Source organism: Notolabrus celidotus, chromosome 15, assembly GCF_009762535.1.
Source record: "Notolabrus celidotus isolate fNotCel1 chromosome 15, fNotCel1.pri, whole genome shotgun sequence".
NCBI classification, from domain to species: domain Eukaryota; kingdom Metazoa; phylum Chordata; class Actinopteri; order Labriformes; family Labridae; genus Notolabrus; species Notolabrus celidotus.
Window position 1 is genome coordinate 26,414,017 of NC_048286.1, and position 10,128 is coordinate 26,424,144.

At 40.0% G+C, this 10,128-nt stretch overlaps 1 long non-coding RNA gene across 1 annotated transcript; it reads right to left on the reverse strand.

The window, feature by feature from the left end:
* Positions 1-836: 836 nt before the first annotated feature.
* Positions 837-10,025, reverse strand: LOC117827095. Its single transcript, XR_004634147.1, has 2 exons — positions 9,958-10,025; positions 837-1,275 (listed from the first exon to the last, which is right to left on the reverse strand). It is a non-coding gene; the product is annotated as an uncharacterized LOC117827095 (long non-coding RNA).
* Between the last annotated feature and the right edge of the window lie 103 nt (positions 10,026-10,128).

Here is a 10,128-nt window from a genome sequence, read left to right on the forward strand (position 1 = left end):
CCCTGAAAGGCAGCATGATTCATTTTGCAGTTTTTGTATTTCTTGTATTACTGAAACACAGCCAACATGTTCTCTTTCAGCCTGGTGCCGTTAATGTATGCCCAGACAAAGCACATATTTTCAATGTTAATTTTTTTGATTGGTAATTTATATTTGTCATGTTTGTTGTGAACATTATTTTTTCTTTTAACAAAAATATCCAGAGCAGTATGATCATTGCAGCTTTTTTCCTTAAAAATATAGACAGGATTATTTTCTTTAGGACATGGTCTCAGATTTATTTTCAAACCTCCAGTTCAAGCTGTAGTTTCCATATTAAAGAAAAAAGTTTTTTCTTTTATTTGTGTCAGAGTTACCCTCAGCTGGAGCTCATTCAATATTCACCCTCTACTTGTCCAAGTTTCTAGATTAAAACAACCCTTAATTTGAATGTGATGGAGAGAACAGGAGATAGCTAGTGAGGGTTTACATGAACCTTGTAAAGAAGTTCTATGTCTCATCAGGAAAATGTGAGAAAGTGATGGATTTTATGGCTGACAAGAGTGATCGAGTGCATTTACTTTAAAATTCCCAAACAGCATAAACCTTGTTTTATCTAAATTGAATGATAGTTTATTGAAATCAAACCATTGCTTTAATTTTCCCATTCTGTTGTGATTACCTCCAAAACTTGCTTCAAATTCTCCCCAGAACAAAACAAGTGAGTGTCGTCTGCAAAAAGAATATCGTCTGTAGCTTTAAAGATATCTAAGACTGAAGTCTCAATCGTACAAACAGTTTGTCTGAGCGTCATGAGAAAAAGATTAAGAAAGCAAAAACACGGTAACACCTGATTCAGTTCATCACAACTGTATTGCAGAATTTGCAGAAATGTTTAAAATCTTAACAAGAGGGCTGTCCACTTGGGCTCTGGTTCATTCCTGCTGATTTGTGGCAGCTTTTTCTAAGAGTTCATCTTTAAACTTGAGCTCAAAAAAGAAGAGCTCAGTCTCTTTTTCAGCCAGTATGTCCATGGTTTCTGCATAGGCTCCGGTTGCTTCCTGCTCTTTTTCAGAGGCTCTATCCACGAGTTCATCTTTGAGCTTCAGCTCCTCTTGGAGTTTGTTCACCTCTGTCTGTTTGGTTTCTTCCAGCAGACTGATGGAGTCCTTCAGAGCTTTGTTTTGCTCCTTCAGAGACTTGACCTCGTTGATGGTGGAGCAGAGAGTTTCTCTATCACTGTCATTCAGCTGAACCTGAGGTTGCTGCAGCTGAGCTGCAGGCAGTTAGTTTAGGCTGCAAACAGCAGCACGTCATGAGATTAAAGTCAGTAAAACCATATATTTACACTGAAAATGTAAAACTGTAAACAAATTTACAGAGGTTTTGTGAATGCGTGTTCCTTGAAGTATTTGCGTCTAGTGCACTCTGTGGTTATTAACTACCACTGCCGTTACAGACTGAGTGATTACACCTTACCGGTGACAAGTACTGGCATATTATGGATGATTGTTCTCCCTTTACTTTGGCCGAAGTAACTAAAGTTGCATGCAACCATGATGAGTCCAGACATGGCTTATGGTTAAACCATACTGATGTTCCTTATCCAAATAAGAGCTTCATATTGGAGTGGAATGTTTTAACCGAATATAAACAGACATGAGACGTAAATAATGTGAACTGTAACATAAACAAGAAAATACACAAGGTAAAATAAAATCATGAAACATACCAGACTGTGTGGATTTTATTAAATATTCATATATATATGAAAGTGCCATCTAAAATGTAAGACCTCTTACAGGGGAAAATAAGACATTTAAAAATAGAAATAAGACATTTTAAGGCCTTTAATTTTGAGAACCTGATTTAAGACTTTTCTAGGATCCCTGGAACCCTGTATGGGGTTTTGACCAATCAGAATCAAGTACTCAGGTGGGTAATAACAACTGTTATATTTGAAACATATATTCTGTTTGTTTGTTTTTTTGCTGTATTTTTATAATTATTTTAAAAACCATTAAGATATTGTTGAAAATCCAGTGTGCATTTACAGAAATGTGTTACACTACAGATCATAGAATGGACAGTACAGATTTACACACAGCTCTTTGACTCTACACATATCTCCCAGAAATATCACTAAGAAGACAGTCTCAGATCAAATCTGTTGGCTGTTTTCTACAGGAATCTGTTATCTGTTTTTTTCCCCCCCAGCTTCCTCCAAACCAACACCATGCAGAAAAGGTTGCTGTCAGTGATTCCTCTAGGTGTTAATCGTTTGGGATCTCTTAGTCCTCCGTATACTATCCCCCTGGTCATATTACTCAAGTTCAGTTTTAGTTCAATCCTGTTTCCCAAAACTGTTACACTGAAAGCTTCCAATCCAAAGTGCTGTTTAAACCAAATAGACAAACAGTCTTTGCCAAATATAACAGCAGGTGTGATTTAATTAAATGAAGTAATTATTCCAATTAGAGCCTGATCGCTGTATCTCTGTGTGACAAACATGCTGCACAGGTGGGGGACAATCAGACAGCAGATGTTTCCACAGACAGTCTGAGTGTCTCTGCTGATAGGTCAGAAAACACATGTGTGGTAATGTTATTAATAAGACCCAGGGGGGGCGAAGTGACAGGGTGGTATGTGTATATGTTAATGTATATATGAAGATGAACATGATATCCAGTATTAGAGGAGACTTTACAGGCTTGGGGTGTTATGGACGTTGATGACTTGTGACAGGTATGTAAAATAATAAATGCAAAGCTCTAACAGCGGATAACTAAATAACAACCTCAATTGAAGTCATCAGTGGGGACATGTGTGTGTGTGTGTGTGTGTGTGTGTGTGTGTGTGTGTGTGTGTGTGTGTGTGTGTGTGTGTGTGTGTGTGTGTGTGTGTGTGTGTGTGTGTGTGTGTTTGTGTGTGAATACGTTTTTAAGACATTCTGAGCTACTTTTCACAGCTGCAGCTTTATTATCCCCCCAGATGTTTGAAAGCTCGTCGGTCTACGCTCATACACCTGTCCTGTGTGTCAGAGATATTATAATGAGCAACGAGTGAAATAAGTTTACCAAGAGAAGAATAGAACGAGAGCATAGAAAAGCCTGCTGCAGCAAAACTTTTCTTCAAAATAAAATTATGAAGATGTAAATTAATTGAACTTTTGTGAAAATAAATATTGCATTGAGGTCTTAAGAAGTTGTATCTACAGATTCTGCCAATAAAAGAAGAATCTGTGGGGGCAGAATTGAATTTTGTAATTGGAGGTTTTCTTCTTTTTGTTTGCACTATGAGGAGTATCTTCAAATCTGAGTGGAGAGCACAAGGGGGTGAACAACAATGTAGCTCTACATTATGTCTACAAACAGACATTTACATGCAAGTGAAGCTAATCATCTACTCTTAGATAACTTCATTTTGCTTACTGAACAAACATCAGAGAAAACAAAAATCTAAACTTTCAGAAAAAAAACTCTGAGCTTCTGAAACAGTGACCTCAAAACATGACCACACTGATTTAAGCCTGGTTTATACTTCTGTGTTGACTCTAAACAGTCCTGACGCCATCATGAGCACTACATAATTATCCATCGAGTGCTGGTCGGATGTGTGATTTCTATGCCAGTTGTATCACCAGTTTTCGGTCCCATTATGTTCTCTGATGTGTGTGCACAGGAAACTGTGGTGATATTATGAACATAGATATGAGCAATGTAAAGCATTACTGGAAATACAATGCAACCCAGTGGACCAAACAGAGAACTTAAGGTCTAGCGTAGTCACAATTTTGAGTGTAGGCTGCTGCATCTGCACCATCGACCTTGAGAAAATGTACTTTGTCTATGTGATGTCACATATTTGTTTTTTGAAACAGTTTTAAACCCTTTTGTCAGCAGTTGCAATATTGGAAATGCAGACTGAACCTAAATTTGGTCAATATAGCATGAGGCAAAGACATGGGGTCAAGGCAAGCAGCAACCTCCAACCGCACAAATTGAAGCAAATGCGGAAGTGTTAAAAACTGCAGTTCTTCAAGTGTCCGCTTGAGGCTGGCTCTGGAAGTACCGGAAACCACATACACACCAATTCAAAAAGCCGATCTTTACAGCAGAAATAAACATGTTTACAGCCTGGTACAAAAACGAGTGTAGTCTGGATAGCTCGTTTCGCGGCGATTTCAAAGGTATTAAGATTACGTGTTTTCCATTATGAGAGGCACAGCTGACTGGATTGACAGGCGGAAACACTGTAGCTGTTGGCGAGGAGGCTCAAAGACCGCCTCTTTACCTCACACTAGATCGACAGCACTTATGTTGAGTTCATCATTTCCAATATGGCTCCCGCCTACGATTGGCCTCAAAGCAGCGCTTCAGAAACAGATGGGTGACATCACGGATACTACGTCCATTATTATTATACAGTCTATGGGTTAAGGCGAGCCTTTAGTCTCTTTTCTAACAGCTACAGGGTTCACCCCTATCCGTCAAGTCAGTCATGCTCTTATTTAGGCAAAACTAATATGTTTAATATCTTCACAAAGAACAAGTTACAAAAAAAAATCTCCCTCTGTACCGTGTGTGCCGAGACAGAATGAGCTATTTAGACCAAACCGGGTATGTGTGTATGTGGTTTCCTGTGCTTCTGCAGCCAGCCCCAAGCTGATGCTCCATGAACTGCAGTTTTTTAACACTTCTGCATTGGCTTCATATTTTAAGACCTGAGGTTGCTGCTTGGTCGGCAAAGGGCTACGTTGGCCTACAGCAAAGGTTTTGCCATTGGTGCAGAAGTATAAACCGGTCTTTAGGCCTGTGGTGTGCTGACTGGACAAAGTCTCAACACCTTTTGCTACAGTTGTCCTTTCACTTGTACGCCAGCTTCACTCCTAATTTGCTGCCAGCCTTTACACCACCAAACACAAACATGTCAGCCATGACTGCTGAGAAGAACTAATGAATGATGTTCAAATCAAAATAATATCATGTTATGACATTTTGTTTCCTTCATTTGAAGAATACATGGTGGCTGTCACTGTTTGTCAGGTTACACGACACACTCTGCATGTCAAGCCAACAAAGTATGTTTTTGTGTGTGTGTGTGTGTGTGTGTGTGTGTGTGTGTGTGTGTGTGTGTGTGTGTGTGTGTGTGTGTGTGTGTGTGTGTGTGCGTGTGTGTGTGTGTGTGTGCGTGTGTGTGTGTGTGTGTGTGTGTGTGTATGTGTGTGTGTGTGTGTGTGTGTGTGTGTGTTTGACAGATCTCTCAGGAGGACTTGTCTTTTACTATGCAAGCACAGCAGAAGTGGACAGGTGTGAAATCAGCCTGTCAGGTTATGTGAGAATCTACAGCGAGGGAAGCTGACAGTTTAGGTCTAAATTCATTTCATCGTCCTCCCTGAAATGACCACAAAGCTTCACTCTCATCACCACGGTACTACCAACACTGTTTTTACTGACTGTTACCACTGCCTTGTTCAGTGTCAGGCAAGATGATTAAGAGTGGAAGTGGCTTTGATTACATTTTTCACAACAGACATTCACAGTGAGTTCTACAGTAGACAAACAACTGGAGGATCACAATACTGTGAAAATATACCCCAGTGAGCATGTTTCCTGTTTAAACAATGTTGAAAACAACCTCATGTGTAGGGGTGGGAATCGCTGGATGACTAACAATACAGTATGATACATTAAGATACGATACAAAATACTAAGCCTAGGATAACGATAATATCACAATACTGCGATAATCCATACATTGCAAAATGATACATCAGTATATTTGATTAAATGAAAATAAAAATGCCCTCTAAAAGGGAAAGTGTAGGATTAATGTAAGCTTTCACTGCACTTTGGTTTTGTTTAACTGAGATGAAACAATCTACATGTTTTTAGTCTGTAAATTACATTTACAGAACTTCAGAACAATTGTTAAATCTTAGAAAATGGCACAACAAATACAGATTTTAGCGCTTGAACTAAGCGGCAACATCTGGTCTCAAAAAATGAAGCCCATGCAGAAGGGCTAAAAACTGCAGTTCATTGAGGATCCGCTTGTGGCTCCGGAAGTACCGGAAACCACATACACACCAATTCAAAAAAGACGATCTTTCCAGCAGAAATAAACATGTTTACAGCCTGGTACAAAAGACAAGTGTAGTCTGGATAGCTCATTTCTCGATCTGCACACACTGTACGGGGGTGAATTTTTTTCTAACGCGGCAATTTCGAAGATATTGAGATTACGAGTCTTCCAATGAGAGGCAAAGCTGACTTCATTGACAGGCGGGAACACTGTAGCTGTTGGCGAGGAGGCTCAAAGTCCGCCTCTTTACGTCACAATTGCTCGCCGCTGACTGGCAGAAAAATAGCGCTTCAGAAACAGATGGATGACGTTAGGGATACTACGTCCATATTTTATACAGTCTATGGCTTGAACACACATAACTAGCATGTGTTTGTAAACCTGCTCACATTTTGTGCTTAAACTTTAAGATAAATAAGTATATTTGTTTACCTGTATGAATGTAGCCTATTATTAACAGCCACAGGCATATTCACAGTGACGTCAATAACTACAGCCTGGTCTTTTTCAGTCAGCCTCTATTCCTCTGTAGTCTTTTGGAAACTTCTGCAATATAAGCATATGAATGCATTTTCAGTGCTAGTGCTTTCAGTGACTGACTCCGTGGCACATGAGGTCCACCCATCGCAGGTGAGTAAAACTTTCGATGCAGACTTAAGTGTGTTCTCGAACTTTCCACGCATCTCAGCCAGTCTCAGTATCGAGCACTGCAACGGCTTTCTTTCTTGTTTCAAGAGCGGCTAGCGCCTTTTCACCGCTGTCTGACAGGTTGCTGCCTTCTTCTTTGGTCAATAAACGTCTGTTCACGTTCCCCTCATTCACGTGATCAGCGCCACCGTGTGGAGTCATGAAGTACTAACGCGGTGAGTCAAATTGGCTGGGAAATCTACTAACAGCATTTGTTCAATTGATATATCAATATTTAGCCGCCACATTTCGACAATTGTATCATACAGGTCAGGGCGACAATATATTAGCATATTGATACTTTGTCCCACCCCTACGTATAAGGCAATCATCAAAGATGTTCTAAAACAGTTAAAAAGTAAACATCTCTTCATCATCTATGTGTAGACGTTGATTTAATGTCAATCTGTAGACCAGATTTTACTGAGAAATCGGCTTCCAACACAGGATTTATTGCACAGCCACACACACACATATTAATTACCTTTTTGAAGCCGTGTCTTATAAAGATAGCGGCTTAAATTATTATGAAGGTGAGCAGAGCATAGTCACCTCAGAAAACTTTAATACACTACCGGGAATCAAAACACACAGCCCTCATCAACCAGTGACATCTGTGGCACTGATGCTGTCACTGCATATTCACCCACTAAAGGGTCTTTCTGCCTCCTAGTCAGAGCAGCCAAAGTGTCTCAGCATGCACTGTCATCTTTTTTCTTCTACTGATGAGAATGTTTACAACTGTTCCCTACTACAATGTCTCTGGACTGTTTTATTGACTACACACAGCCCATAAAATGTAGTATTCATGAGTTTTATATGAAAAAAAAAAGTGTTGAAATGATGTCTTTGTGGAGACAGGCCTTCAACCACCCCTGGAAATTACTTTGGAGACATGCTGTCAAATTAATCAATTCCATCTCCTTATCAAATGCTGAAATGAGCAGGTTATAAAAATATAAAGACAAAATTGTGTTGTGCTGATGTTAGAGTCCTATTTCTGCCCTCTTTGTGCAAAACATAAATTCAATGAAAACACAGCCCTCTTGAGAAGAAAAGTCTTCTTCGTCTTCTTTTCTATTTGGTTTCCAGGTTTTCAAACACTGTATTATATTTGAGTGCACTTGAAATCTTGATTCAGTCTGAGGCTTTGACTCAGACAGAGTTTGCTGATTTTCTGCTCTATGGAGCCGGTCTTTGTGTTTAGAAGTACACTCCTTACGTGTCTCAGTGAGTCAGTCTTTGCTTCAATGAGTCTCCACAGAGTCCATGAGCTGCAAGTGGTGTTTTTGTCTGCAACCAGTATGATGCTTCCTGTTCTGAAGTTTCTCCTGGTGAGTTTCACACATGCATTGCTTGCATCAGACAGAGGTTTTCTTTTATCCAGAGAGCACAAAGAGGTTAGAAATGTGTCGAACAATATGCCCTTTTCTTTGCAAAACTCTACTCTTAAGTAATCTTCCACTTAGCGTGTCAGGTTGATTGAGTTGTCTTCATAGAATGACTTTTAGCTTCAACCTCACATATGATTGTTTCTAAGCTTTCATCATCCAGAGTCATTAATGTGACAGAATGAAGGGGTCTGTCAGTGAATGAATCAGTCTTTTAACAACACCAGTGAAGTTTGAACCTTCATTTCGGCTAAATGTCTATTTATCTTTGAATGAAAACAACTTTTATACCATATTGCACGGACACACACTCACACACATACATGCACACACACACACACACACGCACGCACACACACACAAACTTCTTCAATCTGTTTTGAGTTTCACTTCTTCACTCTGGATGAGTTGTTTGCTCAAGTGACCATAGATATACTGCTATCTACTGACCTTAACCAGCCCTCTTCAATTAGCGGCCTGCGGGCCACATGTGGAACCGAAAGCAACTTTCGAGTGGCCCGAAAGATACTGCCAAGTGATTGTGACTTGGGTCCGGCAAGAAAAACATCTTTTACTAACACTGACAAGTGCTGCTCTTTTCTTGGGTTTATGCCCTTTTGGATGTGGCAATACGTTAATAAACATCCAGTGTGTTTGTTATCTTATCTGTTTGTTTTTCTTTGAAATGGTAACTTAACTCACTGTCTGCTAAAAATGTCCAGCCCAGCTCATGTCCTTAGTCTGAAAATCTAGCCTGACCATATATTTAATTGAATAGCCGTGCTTTAAACAAGTTGTTCTCAAAGTGGGGTCCCAGGACCCCTGGGGTCTGCGAACCATAGGTTAGGATTAGGGTTAGGGTTAGGATGAGAGTTAGGGTTAGGGTTAGGGTTAGGGTTATGATTAGGTTTATGATTAGGGTTACGAATTAGGGTTATGGTTAGGGTTAGGGTTAGGGTTAGGATTAGTGTTAGTGTTAGTGTTAATGTTAGGATAAGGAATAGGGTTAGGGTTATGATTAGTGTTAGTGTTAGTGTTAATGTTAGGATAAGGAATAGGGTTAGGGTTAGGATTAGGGTTAGGGTTGTGATTAGGGTTAGGGTTAGGGTTAGGGTTACGGTTACGGTTAGGGTTAGGATTAGGGTTAGGGTTAGGGTTAGAATTATGATTAAGGTTGTGATTAGGGTTAGGGTTGGGATTAGGGTTAGGGTTAGGATTAGGGTTAGGATTAGGATTAGGGTAAGGATTAGGGTAAGGATTAGGGTTAGAATTAGGATTAAGGTTGTGATTAGGGTTAGGGTTATGATTAGGGTTAGAATTAGGATTAGGGTTAGGTTAGGATTGTGATTAGGGTTAGGGTTAGAATTGTGATTAGGGTTAGGGTTAGGATTAGGGTTAGGGTTGTGATTAGGGTTGTGATTAGGGTTAGGGTTATGATTAGGGTTAGGGTTAGGATTAGGGTTAGGGTGTGGGTTAGGGTTAGGATTAGGATTAGGATTAGGGTTAGGGTTAGGATTAGGGTTAGGGTTAGGGTTGTGATTAGGGTTAGGGTTAGGACCAAAACTAAATTTAAGCAAACAGGATTAGGGTTAGGGTTAGGGTTAGAACCAGAACTAAACTCAAGGAAACAGAACCAGAACCAAACTCCAGGAAACAGAACCAGACAAAACCAAACCAAACAAGAACCGAAACAGAACCGAACCACGGCTCTTCTGATTCACTATACAGTATGGGGCGCAGCTTTTGATCATGACACATCACTAATGTGCTTATTCTGTGTTACAATTATGAGGTGGTCTTTGGACAATTTCCTCACCTGTAAGGGGTCCCTGGCTCCAAAAAGTTTGAGAACCCCTGCTTTAAACCATCTTTTCAAGTCTTTGCTGCCCTCGAGAGGTGATATGTGTCAAAGTTACGTTTAATGCCTGACCTATCCAGTGGTTTTTCAGAAAACTAATGTGTCGGCACAGTGAATACTGGGATATCT